The sequence below is a fragment of the Bos javanicus genome, chromosome 28 (assembly GCF_032452875.1).
Source record: "Bos javanicus breed banteng chromosome 28, ARS-OSU_banteng_1.0, whole genome shotgun sequence".
In the NCBI taxonomy this organism is placed as follows: domain Eukaryota; kingdom Metazoa; phylum Chordata; class Mammalia; order Artiodactyla; family Bovidae; genus Bos; species Bos javanicus.
Genome location: NC_083895.1, coordinates 45202910 through 45216277, shown reverse-complemented (window position 1 = coordinate 45216277; position 13368 = coordinate 45202910). Strand labels below are relative to the sequence as shown.

General features: G+C 46.2%; 1 non-coding gene across 1 annotated transcript; it reads right to left on the bottom strand.

The window, feature by feature from the left end:
* LOC133240795 (U6 spliceosomal RNA) lies at positions 1–107 on the bottom strand. Its single transcript, XR_009734393.1, has one exon. It is a non-coding gene; the product is annotated as a U6 spliceosomal RNA (small nuclear RNA).
* Between the last annotated feature and the right edge of the window lie 13261 nt (positions 108–13368).

The following is a 13368-nucleotide window of genomic DNA, read 5'->3' as shown; positions in this document are numbered from 1 at the left end:
AAAAATATGAAACACTTCACGAATTTGAGTGTCATCCTTGTGCAGGGGCCATGCTAACCTTTTCTGTATCATTCCAATTTTAATATATGTGCCGCCAAAGCGAGCACAAATTCATTAATCTTTTATACCATGTCTATTCCTCCATTAATCCCATCCAGGGTATATTTCAATTTATACATTATGGTTTTCACCTCAGGAATTTAACTTGGGTCTTTTTTTAAAATAAGTCTCTTTTCTTATTTTTTAATTAATCAATTGTTGGTTTCACTGGTCTTTGTTGCTGCGCTTGGGCTTTCTCCGGTTGCGGCTCCTCTCTGGTTGCTGGGCGGCGGCTTCTCATCGTGGTGGCTTCTTTTGCTGTGAGCCCAGGCTCCAGAGCGTGTGGGCTTCATGAGCTGTGATGCACGGGCTTAGTTGCTCCATGGCTTGTGGAACCCTCTTTGACCAGGGGTTGAACCTGTGTCCCCTGCATGGCAGGCAGATTCTTATCCACTGGACCATCAGGGGAGTCCTAAAAATAACTTTTTATCCTCATCAGGGATCATGTTCTCCTGCCTCTTTGTGTCATGCGTGATCAGTCACGTCTGACTCTTACAGCCGCGTGGACTGTAGCCCGCCAGGCTCCTCTGCCCAGAGAAGTTTCCAGGCAAGAATACTGGAGTGGGATGCCATGTCCTACTGCAGGGGATCTTCCCAACCCAGGGATAGAACCCAAATCTTTTGTGTCTCCTGCATTCGTGGGCAGACTCTACACTAGCACCGCCTGGGAAGCCCCTGGCTCTTTGCTGCTGCTGCTGCTGCTGCTGAGTCGCTTCAGTCGTGTCCAGCTCTGTGCGACTCCATAGATGGCAGCCCACCAGGCTCCCCTGCCCCTGGGATTCTCCAGGCAAGAACACTGGAGTGGGTCCTGGCTCTTTGAATGCCTGATAATCTTTGACCGGATGTCACACTTGTTAGGTGCTGAATATTTTTTTTTATTATAAATCTTCTTGAGCTTTGTTCTAGGATGAAGTTAATTTACTTGGAGACAGTTTTATCCTTTAAGTTTTGATTTATGATTCGTTAGGTGAGTCTGGAGCAGTGCCCAGTCTTGGGTTAATTATTCTGCTTTATTGAGGCAAGATTTTCCTAAGTATTTCTATTGTGAATTATGAGGTATTCCAGTCAGCCTGGTGGGAGCAGGCATTATTCCAAGCATTGTGTGAGCCCTGGGTATGGTTCCCCCTAACAGTCTTGGATGGCTCCTTTCCCAGACTTGGGCACTTTCCTTACACAAAGGTGCTGGTGAATACTCTGCTAAATACTCAAGAGGGACTCACTGTAAGTCACCGTAGTTCTCTTTTCTCTGGTACTCTGTTCTTAGAACTCTGTCTTGGTTGCCCCCAGACTCTCAGCTCCATGTTCTCAAATCATAAAGTCTTCTGGTTCTGTTTGGGTTCTCTGTGTACTGTGGGCTGAAAAACTCCAGGTGGCAAGCCAAGGCAATAATAGGGCTTATCTCAATTTCTCAGGAATCCCTGTATTTTCTTGTCTGCTGTCCAATATGTTGAAATCCATTGTTCCATATATTTTAATTGAATTTTTTATTGTTCCATGTGGGAGGGTAAATATGGGTCTTAGTATCCCCTCTCAAAATCTTGTTTTGTTTTATTCTGAGTTTCTCATTATTTCTGACCTCTTAGCATCAAGCATAGAATCTGGAAAAGAGTGAGTGATCAACAAACGCTTATTGGATGGGCAGGTGGGTGGGGTATTTTGTAAGGGCTCGTGAATAATTAGATGACTAAAGGCAGAACAGGGTCCAGGTGAGCCGCCAGGATCGGTTATCGTCAAAGAGAATACAAACGACTGCTGGCGAGGACGGGGGACCCGAGCTCTCGCAGGCGGTTAGTGCAGCCGCGGTGAGAAGCAGCATGGAGATTTCTCAGAAAACTAAAGTATAATTACTGTATGACCCAGCAATTCCACTCTTTGGGTATATATTTTTAAAAACTTACCATTTGAAAATGCACATGCATCCCAGTGTTCCAAGTAGTGTTCTTTACAATCGCCAAGATATGGAAGCAGCTTGAGTGCCTATCAACAGGTAGGGAGGCTGCGCACATGCACAGTGGGATACTGCTCAGCCAGAAAAAAAGACTTCACCATTCGCAGTGGCATGGATGGGCTTAGGGGACGTTATGCCGAGTGAAACGTCAGACGGAAAAAGGTAAATGCTGCGTGGTACCACTTAAGTGTAGAATCTAAAACAGTAGATCAAAATAGTAATGTAACAAAAAAGGAGCACATTCGCACATATAGACTACAAACTAGCAGTTACCAGGGGGACAGGGATGAGGGGAGGGGCAAGATGGGGTGAAGGAATAGAGATACAGACTATTAGGCAGAACATAAGCTGTAAGTATATATCGAACAACATGGGAAACACGGCCAACATTTTATAATAACTATAAATGATGTATGACCTTTAGAAACTGCGAACCACTGTATTGCACACCTGTAATTTATGCTCACCCCATTTGGGATGGGAGTCTCCTTTACTGGCTTCTTGTGCTTGAGTTTTAAAGATTATAGGCTACAGAGCTTGGTCCGTCTTTTCTATTTACATATTGCCTCAAGGTGCTCTCATCTGACCTCATGACTTTAGGTTCCATCCAGGTACTGAAGACGTCCAAACTTACGTTTCCACCTGGACCTCTCTCTTCAACTCTAGGCTCTTATCTCCAACTGCATACTTTGAATTTCCACTCACATATATAATAGGTCTCTCAAATATAACCTGGCCAAAACATTCTCCCTGCTTCGTCCCCTAATGCATATATCTGCTGCTCTTCCAGACTTCCACATCTCAGCAAGTGGCGCCACCAGCCAACCAGTGGCTCCAGCAAAAGCTCCTAGACTCATCCCAAATTTCCTCAACCCTCGTATCAAATCTGCTGGCAAGATATGTTGGGTTTTCTCCTGAGGCATATTCCAAATTTGTCCCTGTTATACTCCACTATTTCCATCCCAGTCTTTCTTGGGCAGTAATAGTCACCCACTTCTATGCCACCCACTCCCAATCCCCGCCCCCCAACACCACCATCTACTCATCACATGCAAACAGACAACAAAGTTCTGAAAACTGAAATCTGTTATCCTTCTCTTGGGGAAAATCAGCCAGTGGATTTCTGTTACAACAAGAATTAAAGTTAAACTGAGGATCCTGTAGCTCACAAGACCCTACGTGATCCAGCCCCACCCTTGTCTTGGAACTTGTCACCCTGCTTCCCTCCACTCTTTGTGCTCACTGCCCTTCTGCTCCTTGAATAAGTGGAACTTATTCTGACCTCAGCAACCTTTCCTCCACTGGGTCATCAGACGTCATCTCAGAGCTCATCTCCTCAGAGTGGCCCTCCCTGACCGCACTATCCAAGTCCCCGCTCGCCTATCTAGCCACAGCCCCTGTGCCACGTGGACCTCCTGTGTGGCGTGTACCACTGACATTTAGTTATTTGGTTACTCATTTATTGTCCGCCTGTCTTTCACTAACGTGTCGGCTCCAGGAGAGTAGAGATCGGATCTTTTCTATTTGCTGCTGTATCCTCAGTGCCTGGAACAGTGCAGGCACATAGCAGGCACTGAATGAGTGATAGATGAGGAAACGAAGGCTCCAAGCTGTTAACTCACTGGCCAGGATGCACATCAGCGACTGAGCCAGGATACCAGGGCAGTCGTTTTGCCACCTGGCTCCAAAGCATGTGCCCTTTGGGGCACTCAGTGGATGTCATGAGCAAGAGTCCCAGAAACCTCTCCTCCAGTTGCCTACATAGACAGAAAATGTGTGCATGACTCAGGAAGGAGGGCCAGATCTGATGTCCTTGCTGCGGACTTTTAGGATCAGCCACTTGGGGAAGGTGTGTGGCTGCGTGTCCTGGATGCTGGATGCTGCAGCTGAGTCTCGTGTAACAAGCCAGGCAGCAGGGCTGGCGGTGGCTGCCAGGGGCTGGGGTGGGCCAGGTTCCAGCACTGGTGTGCCATGCTGGCTGTCTCTACAGGGAGAAAGCTGCTCTCACAGAACCTGGCTGTGGGCAGTGGAGGGGCCTGGCTCTCCATTCAGGAAGCTCTAACCACAGAGAAACTCTCTAGGGCCCTTGGGGTGTGCTGTCTACCATCTAAATGAAATCAGTCAACAGAAGGAAGACGGGGTTCAGCTTTTGAGGCGCTTAAAGACATCTCTCAAAGCTAGGGTCGAGAAATCGTGGTCTGAGTTGCCAGGTGACCAGGATTCCGTGAGGAAGAGGTCTGGTGTTTTGACAGCTAAGTGTATGGGGACATCCGAGACACCGAATGAAACATGCCGCCTTCTAAAAGGGAGTATGACTTGTGAGGACAGCACCATGGTCCTCAGCCTTTCCTTGGATAGAGTCTGGGGATAATTGGGGGTGGAAGGAGATGGACATGAAGAGACTGTCAGGTTCAAAGGAAGTAAAGGCTGTGTGCGAGCAAGTGCAGATGCACAGCAAAAAGAGGGGCCGGGTCTAGGTGGGGACTGCCAGGAGGAGCTGGTGACAGGAGGGTGGGACGCTGGACTGCCAGGAGGAGCGGTGACAAGTGGGGTGGGACGCTGGACTGGCAGCAGGAGCTGGTGACAAGGGGGGTGGGACGCTGGACTGGCAGCAGGAGCGGTGACAAGTGGGGTGGGACGCTGGCGGCAGAGGTGGACACGAGGCCGCTGCAAACACTCTGCTGCAGGCCCGGAAACTTCTGTAGGTCCCGCCCCAGGGGCATCTTGTCCCGCCCATTCTCTGTGTCCCTCTCTTCCCAGTCTCTCAGAAGCATTTGCTACACTCCAGGAAATCCTGGTGGGTGGTTTGGATGGGAATGCAGCCTCCCTGGAAGCTCCATTTGACCAGAAGGCTGGGGCTTCCTGTGGGGAGAAGGTACAGGAGCCCCAAACCTTCATTTTTCTTCAGCCCAGCACTCCATCCCACATCTCCACAGAAGCAGTCCCACAGTAGGTCAACAAAACTTCAAGGCAGGAGCTTCCCTGGTAGTCCAGAACACGCCTGCCAATGCAGGTGACATGGGTTCGATCCCTGGTCTGGGGAGATTCCACACGCCGCAGAGCAACGAGCCCGTGTGCCACAAATATTGAGCCTGCAAGCCTCAGCTGTTGAGCCCATGTGCTGCAACTGCCGAAGCCTCAAGGCCCCAGAGCCTGTGTTCTGCAGCCAGAGAAGCTACGGCAGTGAGAAGCCCGTGCCCTGCAGCTAAAGTGTAGCGCCTCCCATCCCCGCCACTCCCAGGTTTTCCACAACTAGAGGAAGCCATGGCACAGCAGCCAAGACCTGATACATCCAATAAATACGTAACAATTGTAAGAAAAACTGCCTCAAGGCAGTCAGTTTTCTATCACTTCCTCTCTGCTGGGTCCAACACGCTGAAGAGCTGCCCACCCGTGCACCTACAGCCCTGCCTGGTTTCTTATGAGAACGCACATATCTGACAGCCCACAGCCTTATGTTTTCAAGCTTTATGATGTCAAAGATGACTCATTAGGTCGATGCTAGCTTCACTGATTAATCTCACTTATGCACATGTCTTATTTCTCCCTGAAGGCTTGCGGGCAGAATTTATTTCTGCTACACTAGGAACAAAATAGTAGGCAGGTCTCCCGAGCATTGCATAATGCAGACTCCATCTCTTTGGCCTTCCACATTAATTTCCCTCAAATGACACCAAGGGGCCAATATGTTGAGAGCGCACATCTTTGCTCTGATGAAATTTTTGCTTTTATTTCTAATTGTTTGTGCAAAAAGCTCTGGTTTGGGTTTGTTTAGGCCTTTTGGGCAGGGAATTGATCTCCAAACCATTTTCAAATTGCTTCCACTTTGGCATCTTGCTGAACCTGACATTTTCCCTCCTAGACCAAAGCCTCAGTTGTTTTCAGTCAGAAAACAATACACACCACGCTGGCTATGGTACACATTTCACATCTCCAATGTGGATTTTTAAAACTTTAGAGCTGTGATCCCAAGCCATTGATTGTTTGAAAGGGTTTTGCAGACTGTTCTTGAATATTGTTTTGTTAAATTAGGATTTTTCCTGGGACCTCTGCTAATTTTTGTTTGTTCCTCCATCCCTACCTGTATCAGTTTTATGATACAGGCTCAAGCTAGGACAGCCAACTACAAATAAAGTAACACAATTCTTTTTTAAAAAAATATTTTATTGGAAGCATCGTTGATTTACAATGTAGTGTTAATTTCTGCTGCACAGGAATTTCTGACTCAGTTACACATACATATATATTCTTTTTAATATTCTTTTCTGTTACATTTTATCTCAGGATATTGATAGATTTCCCTGTGCTACACAGTAGGGTCTTGTTGTTTATCCATCCTATATATAGTAATTTGCATCTGCTGACTCCACTCTCAGTCCGTCCCTCCCCCACCCACCCTCCTCTTTGGCAACCACAAGTCTGCTCCCTGTGTTTGCTTCTGTTTTATAGATAAATTCATTTGTGTCATAGTTTAGATCCCACATCTAAGTGATATCATGCATTTGTCATTCTCTTTCTGACTTATTTTGCTTACCACGATAATCTCGAGCGGTCCGTGTGGCTGTAAAAAGGCATTGCTCCACTCTTTCCTGTGGCTGAGTGGTATTCCCTTGGGTGTATGTGCCATACCGTCTCTATCTACGCACTGGTCAGTGGACGTTACTTTGTTTCCATGTCCCGGCTGTTGTGCATAGCACTGCTATGAACAGGGGCACATGAGATACCGCATTTCTCCAGCGGGAAATATAAATCTGTGTAACTTTGCAGAAAACATTACCACCAGACTCCACAATAGTTATACTGGTGTGCAAAATAGGCCAAGCTGACAGAGGGAGACAACAGGAGGTGGAGGGAAATGTAAGGAAAGGAATTGCTGGCTAAATCCCAGGGTGGGGGGAGGTGCCTGAGGATGAGGACAAAGGAAGAGAAGAGGTTCCCTGAATCCCTGAGGGGAAAGGAGTCAAAAGGGCCTCCCCTGGTCCAGAAGTCCCAGGCGCCTCTTCTCATCATGTGTCGGGTCTCATGGAGCTGAAGATAGTCCTGTTCCCAGCCCACTCCTGGGAATTCCAGCTCTGTGGTCCGGGGGAGGCCTGGGAACCTGTTTTTAATAAGCACACGATGCTGAGGTAGATATGCATCGGTCCCCACTTGGAGAAACATTGTTCCAAGCTAAGAAGACCCAGGAGCAGAAGGAAACTCTCCAGTAGACCATTCCAGAACCTCACGTGTCAACCTCCCATCCATTTCATAAATACCAAATAGAATCCCGTGTGAGGCATCATTTATGTAATAGATATTTCTTACCACTCCCTGCACATATGCACACAGTTGTTTGGATTCAGCCCCAGCTGCATAAAATAAAAGGGAAGCAATTCATAATAAAGGCAGATTCGTCGGAACATGTTTATGCTTGGGCAGGCCTCCACTCAGGGACAAAATGAATCATCAGATGCCTGCATCTGTGCACAGAATCACCTCTAAGGTGACCAGCTACAGTGCAGGTAGACGCAGCTCTTATACCAGAGAGGTGGATATTGGGAGGAGGGTTGTTTCTCCTGTCTGCATGGTCATTGCATACCTGGAAAATGCCTTAGTAAAACCGTGCAAGAAGGACTTCATGATTAAGTGGAGTCCAGGTCTAAGCCCAAACGACCACAAGCAGCTTTTCACTTACATGAATGGCTGGGAAAGCACTTGAAAGGCAAGTGGGATGGACTTCCCGGGTGGTTCAGGGGTGGGGACTTCACCTTCCAATGCAGGGGGTGCAGGTTCAACTCTGGTCAGGAAGCTAAGATCTCACATGTCTCTTGGCCAAAAAAGTCAAAACGCAAAACAGAAGCAATATTGCAACAAATTCAATAAAGATTTTTTTAAAAAAAGAGAAAAGCAAGCAGGATGTGGGACACTTCTCGCTTTTATTTCCTCCGCATTGAGAAAGTCAGAATTCCAGACCTCTGCCCACTAACCGCCCACAGTACGGCCCCATCTTTGTGTCTACTGCTCCCTTTCTGGAGGATCAGAACATTAAAGCACGCCACAGTTACACAAAGAATGGACATCCCACGTGCTACTGTTTTCTTTCTTTTTTGGGCGGTGCGGGGCAGGGGGGAAGAGCCAGAAAACTGGAACAGTTCCTGTGGAATTAGTTAATAGGTTACACCAAAATGGGGATTCCACCTCCTTGCAAATTACACCCCGGTGGAGGAGCTCTCTAAGGCCTCCTTTCTGCTGGCCCTTCACTTCTGCTAAACCATATATCACTTGCTGTGTGACATTTTCATTATTTACTGCTCTGAGGCTCAGAGAGCAAAGCGGCCAGGCTGGTCTCCACTCACTCGTTCATTAGTTTTAATTAAACCCTCTAATTTTATTTATGCTGCCACAAACTGATTAACAATTTACCAGCAAAGAACAGGAAGTCTTAAAAAGCATCTTGAGGAATTCGTGGGTCTCTAAGCACAGCCCTCGCAGAAATGAGGTGGGTTGTGGGTAGAGGCTCATGCCAGGCTGGAGGAGGCAAGTTTTTAAAGCTTCAGCGCTTGGTACAACCTTGGTACAATAACTGACGGCTCTGAGATCAGCGGGTCCCCAAGGGGCTGATGCATTGAGAGGCAGTGGCTGGACCTCCTTATCTGAAGTGCTTGATAGTCCTTGTAGCTCTGGGAAAGGGGACAGGGCTGGGAGTGACATTTGGTGCCTCTGGAGGGGAAGGGTGAGCAGGTGGGGGCAGCAGAAAGCCCATTTCTTCATCAGTGGGGGAAATGGACACTGGCCCAGCCAGTTACACAACAGTCTGCTGAACAGTGTGCTGGACTCAGAGAGCAAGGAGGTGCAGCCTGAAGGTGATGGGAAAGCTTTAGGAAAGGACCGGAATTTGAAGTAAATAATAAGGACTTATAGAATATCACTGTACTCACAGCCCAGAGAGAAGCACATGAACAAAGACTCAGACATTTACTTCTCCACTTTCCAAGGGTCAGACATATTGCTAGCTCCAAATATGGGGGGGGGGGGATGAATAAGCATGTAATAGGCTGAAATGGGAGTTTAATCTTGCAACGTACATATACACCCCATCCCCCTCAAAATCACTACCATTAACATTGCTTTTTTAGGTCCTTCTTCTGTTCCCGAATGTGGGAGGAAGGAAAACTGGCTTTCTTTCTAGACAATATTAACTCAGACCACATCTGATAACTTTAGCCAATGTTTTTTGAGAAATGTTTATTCAAGTACTTTGCTTGTTTTAACTGGTTTTTCTTTCCTTTTTGTTGTTGATTCAGAAGAGTTCATTATTCTGAAAACTAGACCATTATCAAATAAAAGACTTGCAAATAAATATTTCCTCCAATTCTGTGGGTTGTCTTTTCCTTTCTAGAGAGTATCCTTTGATGCACAAAAATCTCTAATTTTGGTAAGTACAATTGATTTATTTTTTTTCTTTTATTGCTCTGCTTTTGGTGTCATAGTTAAGAATGCATTGCCAAATCCAAGGTCATGAAGATTTACCTCTTGAGTCTTCATCTAAGAGCTTTAGTTTTAGCTTCCAACTTTATTCTGTTACATGTGAAAATCCAGTTTCCCAGTACCATTTGTTGAAGAGATAACCATTGAATGGTCTTGGCACTAGTGTTGAAAATCAATTGACCATAGATATGTGGGTTTATTTCTGGACTCAGAATTTTATTTCGTTGACCTATGACTGTGCTGTGTGCTAAGTCACTTCAGGCGTGTCCGACTCTTTGCAACCCTATGGACTGTAGTCCATCAGGCTCCTCTGTCCCTGGGATTCTCTAGGCAAGAATACTAGAGTGGGTTGCCATGCCCTCCTCCAGGGGATCTTCTCAACCCAGGGATCAAACCTGCATCTCTTACATCTCCTGCATTGGCGGGTGGGTTCTTTACTACTAGCCCCTCACCTGTGACTACCCGTATACAAAAATATTTTAAAATAAAATCTTATCATGTAACCTCCTTAAACTTCTAGTGGATTTGATTTGCACTTTGAATAACATCTAAATTCTAGGCCTGGTTGACAGAGCTCTAGGTATCCAGCCCCTGCCTTCCATGGCTTTAGCCACAGTGCCCAATTTTCTAGTGTGTAAATTTGCCAAGTTTGTGTTTCCCTGCTGTTGGGCTGCACCCCACAGGCCTACAAGGATTGTGCTTGATCAGCTTTAAGACCAAAGAAAGAGCTGAGTCAGTGACAGGGACATCAGTGGTTTAATGGATGGGGGGAGTGTACATGTCTGAAGCAGCGTCCTGGAATGGCACCCCACTGTACGGGTCATGGCGGCAGTCTCTGCTCTGGCAAGGGGAAATTGCCAGTTACAGGGGGAACTGACATCTGTGGTGTGACATCATTGGTTACCAGAGAAACTAGCAGGCTCCTCACTGCCCTTTCGATAAGAACAGTCACTGGTTGGGCTTGGGGCAAGTATGCAGGAAGGTCAGGCACGTGAATAGGGTGTAGGTGCAACAGGCGCTGGTCACGCAGCGGATGCACAGAGAAGAGGCGTCCTGAGTGGTCCAGCCATGCACGTGTCCTCTTCTACTTCTTGTCAAGGATCCTCTCCTGCCTAATCCCACACGGTGACTTTCCTCCTATCATTCAGATTGCAGCTGTAATGTCTCCTATCGAATACTACTCCACACTGGCTAGGAGGGCATCCCAATCACTCTTAAGATATTATCCTATTTCATGTTCCTATAGCATTTATTATTTCATATTTTTGCTTAAAGCATTTGTGGTTTTCTCCCTCTGATTTTATGTAAGTCTCATGAGAGCAGAGATTCTGCCCTGTTCACCTCTGTGTCCCCCACATTCATTCCTCTCTCCCCTCTCTGCCAGCTGTCTATATCCAAAATAAAGCAAACTTTCCTTTCCACCAACCTTGCCTATTTTTATTGGCTTTTGAACAGGGAGCACCCTGACTTCCACTTTTGGTTACTATTGTAGCAACTCAAGCAAATGTATCTGTTGAAATCAACCCAGAGTTGATGCTCTGCTTCCTCTAGTGGCCATTGGTGTAATAGCGTTCTCTGAGAGTTGGCTGCTCAGAGGGAGCTATTCTGATAAAGAACAAATATGTGAAATTGCTCCACAATGGCACCCCACTCCAGTACTCTTGCCTGGAAAATCCCATGGATGGAGGAGCCTGGTAGGCTGTAGTCCATGGGGTCGCTAAGAGTCGGACACAACTGAGCGACTTCCCTTTCACTTTCATGCATTGGAGAAGGAAATGGCAACCCACTCCAGTCTTCTTGCCTGGAGAATCCCAAGGACGGGGGAGCCTGGTGGGCTTCCGACTATGGGGTCGCACAGAGTCAGACACGACTGAAGCGACTTAGCAGCAGCAGCAGCAGTGCAGCACACGGTCTATGTCAGTCTATTCTCTCCACGAATTTCAGCTGGAGTCTTATATTCTGTGAACACGTCCATGTCCTCAGGTTATCCTTACAGTCGCTAAATTCTTCACACTCTTAATCAGTCACCAGTTTCCATTGATACGAAGACTAGATCAATGATAACTTTTCTTCTCATGTGTTCAGAATCACCACAAGTTCCTTAGACATCTCCTTAATGTACAGCTACAGAGAACAGTCACAATGCTGGTTACTGACGAGAAAAAATCACACTGAAATTGTGGAGCCTGCTAAAATCAGGGCACACTGGTACGTCCTTCTGAAGTTTAGGTAAAAGAGCTGCTTACACATCTGGCTCTCTTCTTTCTACATCAGCTTTGGAGAGCAAGGTGTTTGCCAAAGATTACCAAAAGGACCCTAATGTTTCGGAAAACAAGCAAGCAATGCCCAAAACTAATCAGGGAGGGATTTGTGAAAAATCAGGAAAATAACAAAGCTGGACAGAATATATGAAACTGAGATTAAGAGACACAGAGGCTCTATCAATGAGAGAGACAGTGGTGGAGGTGTGACCAAAAGTAAGGAGACCATCCCTCATGCTCCCCCACCGTACACACTGCACACATACATATAGATATACATACATTTTCATTGGAAGCATATGGTTTTATATGGCCTTTGTTCTTAAATTTATTAGCTCATTTATTCAACATACATTTAACAGTATTTTCCAGTGGCTGCCAAGATAATCCTAAACAATACGCTTTTACCTCTGTTTTTGGATATATCAAATTTGCGCAGTATTCAGTGCACCTCCAGTACATTTTTTTTCTGCCATGGTTATGGGGAATGGAGAACCAAACTGATGCATCGTCACTACCCTGAAATTTTTAACAGAGAGAGTCGACTTAGCTCTTCTGCTTTGTAAGGGCAGGGGGACAGTTTCTTACACTGATAACTAAATAGAAAGTAAAGGCAGGAGGGGGACTCTGCTGCTGCTGCTGCTGCTAAGTCGCTTCAGTCGAGTCCAACTCCGTGCGACCCCATAGACGGCAGCCCACCAGGCTCCCCGGTCCCTGGGATTCTCCAGGCAAGAACACTGGAGTGGGAGGGGGACTCTGGTCATATTTAAATGAGTTAATATTTGTAAAGCACTCAGGACAAAACCTGGCCTCCAGTCAGGGCTGTACAAGTGCTTGTTAAGTCAAATGCATTAAAATCCAAAACAATAATGCAGAACCAATAGGGACTGAGTGAATATGGAGGAAAGAAGAGGTCTTGATTGACATCTAGATATCTCAGTTTGTAAATGAGTATTACGAATAAGTTACTAAAAATCCCACTATTACATTCTGTGTCCATGTAGGCTGCTAACAAAACATCTTAGACTGGGTGGCTTACAAACAACAGAAATTTCTCACAGTTTTAGAAGCTGGGAAGTTCAAGATCAAAATGCCAACAGGCTCTGTGTCTGGTGAGAGCCTACTTCTGGGACCACCACCTTTTTTGTGCTGTCCTCATATGGCGGAAAGGCTGAGGGAATATCTCCTTTACAGTGCACTTATTTCATCTTTAAGGATGTGGACAAAAAGAAGGGTCCTGTGTGTTCAGGTGGGCACAGGAATCAACAAAATCTGCTTCTAATAGGACTTTATTACTACTCTCTGTCTAGAGAGGTCAGGGGAAACTTGACTGAAAGTATACAGATCCTTTAATTAACTAAATACAAATTCATGTAAAAAAGCTTTACTGAATTAAGAGTGACTCTGAATCATCATGCATTTTCTAAATTAAAGGGATATTAAAAGGATAATTATAATTGCATGGGATATGTTGCATATTCGTTTGACGTTCCAGATTCATTCTGCATCTCTCTCTACCCTGCCCTGTGCTCTAAGAGACTGGTCCATACGGACGGGCATCAACAGGCCTCCTTGCCCTCTGGCTCTCAGTGT